Genomic DNA, 3,726 nt, shown 5'->3' with positions numbered 1-3,726 from the left:
CAATGGTTCTCACAGAGGCACAGATCCTGTACATTAGACAAACCTTGGGTATTTTTAGATGCTCAGGCAGCATAGAACAGGTCCCTTGCTTGCAGAATGGTTACCCTCCAATAGTCTGTGAGAACTGGATCAAATCTGCCAGATAAGTCTCTTAAATTTTAAGACCTGCTTACATGAAATACAGTTTTGTCTTACTCCTGTGTGCTGTTTGTTTGTTTGCAGAGAAACCTCAAGTTCCTTAAAAATGGGCTCCTTCACAGCTGGCCTCATTTTTTGTTTTCTTTCACTGAAGAATTAACGCAGTAAAGTTCCACAAGCTGAGCTCTTTATGTAGAGTTTAACCCTTGCATTTCTTGAGTCCTGGACCTTGTCTTTTCAGCCTCTCTTCAATCATGACTTGCTACAATATCAAAGGGAAAGGACCGAGGGGACACACACTGTGTGTGTGGGAAAGGGAGGGAGATACCTTGAAAAAACTGGAAGTGTTATTCTTGTTGCACATAAATGGGGTGGTGCTTTCACTGTCTTTTCCCTCCCACTGGTAATACCACGTGCATGTAAACCATGATGCGTTAAAACTTTTTTAAATGGAAGTCATGGTGGCCTCAGTGCTCAAAGGGTTAACTGCAGTTTATTAACAGCTAATGTTTTTAGATTTGCAGTACACAACTGTTTAAATACTGTATTCCTTGTAAATGAAGTAAAAAAAGAAATGTTAAGGCTGGTGCCAATATTTTTGTTAATGAATTGTTCAGCGTTGTCTCTCACTACAGTCTGGTCAGAACTCTTTGTGTATAAGCTGGGCCTGAAGCCATTTTATAGCTTGTAGGCCTAATTGTGTAACTTTTCTTTCATAATGGTTTTGTTATAATATCTACTGTCATTTCTTTCATATAAATATGACATGTAAATTGTCATAATAAAAAAATTGAAATAACTTGATGTACAAAGTATGTGTATTGAAGAAACAAGTGTTTTTTAATGAGCATCACACGTGCACATACTTTTCTGTTTCAGTTTTAAAATGAGCAGAGAGTAATGGTTGCTGTGCATCATTCCAGCCCATGATGGTGCCACTGCCTGCCATGGGAATGGACAACTCATGGTTTATGTTGGTTTTGTTACAGCAGCATAACTGACAGAGTTTTTCTTTCTTTGGCCACCTGTGGCTGACAGTGGGGAAGACCTGATGGACTTATTTCTGCAGTGGTGATGGTTCTCTGCATGTGTTCCATCTTCTATATGATTTTTGTAACTAATTTCCTAGTGATGTTGCAGTCACTTGACAAAACCCAGTATGCCTGCAGCTGGCACCCTACCCAGCTCGGCTGTTCAGCATACAGCCATGAGGTTTCCATGTGGTGCTAATGAGAGAGGAGACAGGTTCATTCGTTCAGGCTGAGACGTGTAAAACCACTAACTGGAAACCTGCAGAGACACACTGAAGATGCAGATGCTCTGACATGTGGTTGGCACTTTAACAGGAGAAAGTCAGGGAGAGAGGAAGGAGTCAAAGAAGAAGGTGGCTTCTATCTGTGTGAATCGCTGTAACATGTCAATCTTTTTCTATTACAAATGTGTCTGTGGTTATAGTAAAGCTACTGCGTGTTCCTGCAGTGATGAGAAATTGCTGTGAAATCCATACTCTTGCTCCAAATTCCCTGCCAAAATTTTCCATTTGCGTTTTTGATGGATTCTGGATGTCTAATTCTGAACTGGCCACCTTATGGCAGGCAGTGCTGTGGAGAGAAACTAACTCCCTTAAGTGGTGAGTCTTGCTTTCTGTCCTAAGGTGACTCAAACCTGTGAAGGTGCCTGCTGCTCTCCATTGCCTCTGAACACAGCCCTGGTTGACTAAATCCCTGTTGGACATCCAGTGTCCAGATGTCTATGTGAGGGGGGATCCCAGCTCAATTCTTAAAGCTCTTACAGCTGAGGAAAAGAGTTTTCAAACGGTGTCACTCTACCCTGTTCATAAACTTAGAGGAAATGTCTGCTTACGCACCCCAAATTTCTGTTAGGTGCAACATTCAGTATGAAGTGCCTGGATCATGTGAACAAGGAAGATGTGGATTTCTCCTCCTTAACGCCTCAGCCTCAGAACCAACTTCCCTGCCTGGGCTTAAACCATCCTTTTTCCCATTTTCTTTTGGAAGAGTGGTATGTGACAGAAGAAAGACTCGCACTTGTGTGCAGGAGGAGAAATGAACTCTCTACTCCTTCACTGCTGTGGCTTAATTCAACCTCAGCCACTCAGGAGTTTTAATTTAAAATAATCAGTAGGAGTGAGTTGTGTGATTTGGGGTTAACTGCAGAGGTGGAGAGGGATCTCTCTGGTTGATATGACAGCCACGTTAGGTAATGGGATGGACATGAGCAGGAATATTGATTTGTAACCACTAGGTGTGGTGAATGGTATTTCCATGTATTTGTATCTCTTCCCACCACTTGCTGCAGTCTGATTTTTGTTCATGGATGAATCCTAAATTTCTGTTTCCAGATGAGCAAATGAGTCTTGGCAAACTTGAAGATGGTTGAGAAATTTTATTTTCCTCATCTCCTGTTGCCTCTTGTTTGTTTTTTTCTCCAAGCTATTAGAATGGTGTTTAAATACCACTTGATTATGGAATTCGCTTTCATTTCGGTCAAGGTGGTTATTTGTATGGGTAACAATTATTTGCATAATTAGAACCCTAAATGGGTGGGCATGGCTGTGGAGCTTTCCAAAGCATTGCCAAAAGCTCAGCCCAAGAGAACCACGTTATGTTCTTGTTCTCCCTCGTTTCTTCACGTTTCCTTTTTCCAGAATGTGCTGCTTTGGCTTTTTCCTATCCCAGACTGTAACTAGTGGAGTCTAGAGAAGGGAAGGATGGAGACCTAATCCTGTTAATGATTGGTATGTGTTTGTGAGAATCTGGGTTTGCACACAGGTAGGTAAATGACTCCTTAAGAGTAAATTTAAACTAATGTCAGGGAAGACTTAACAGCCATGACAAGGTCACAACTTGCATGGGCTCTTGGTATGTTGCTATGGCAGGAGCATTTGTCATCCTGAAAAGTCAGGGAGAAGGGATGTTTGAAGTGATGCTGTCCCACTGGGAGTTATCAGGAGCATCCCCTGACAGAGATGTACTCCACTGATGCATCCCTCATCTGTTTCTCACTGCAGTAGCATGTGTCATAAGAGAAACTTGCAGAACAAATGGTTTGAATCCAGGGGAGGAAGCAGGGCCAGTGCTCATAAGGGAGCAGTAGCCTCACTGCAATCTGCTGTCTCAAGACACTCTGAGCTCCTCGAGTACATACTGTAGTAGTATTGGGCTTCAGATCCCAAGTTCATCACTACAAAGGGGAATCAACTGGATACCCTTTAAGCAATTCAGGTACTTGAGATGTTTTCCTCTCTGGGTGTATCTATGAGACATTGGGTGCTGGTCACCCATCTAAAATTCCCTTTCTGGCATCTGATAATGTTCATTAAAAAGCCACTGTGTTTGGTTTTCCCTTTGTCAGCTGTTCAACAGAGACTTACAGGCTAAAATAGGTACAAGAAGTGTATGGACAACACTCTCAGCCACATGGTGTGATTCCTGGGGGGCAGGGCCAGGAGCTGGACTTGATGATCCTTCTAACTCAAGATTCTATGATTCTGACTGGACCTAGTTTCACCTTGGAATCACAGGATGGAATAGGTTGGAATGGACCTTCAAGGTCATCTATGAGGTG

The sequence above is a fragment of the Acanthisitta chloris genome, unplaced genomic scaffold (assembly GCF_000695815.1).
Source record: "Acanthisitta chloris isolate BGI_N310 unplaced genomic scaffold, ASM69581v1 scaffold10173, whole genome shotgun sequence".
NCBI classification, from domain to species: domain Eukaryota; kingdom Metazoa; phylum Chordata; class Aves; order Passeriformes; family Acanthisittidae; genus Acanthisitta; species Acanthisitta chloris.
Note: the sequence above shows the minus strand (reverse complement) of the source record.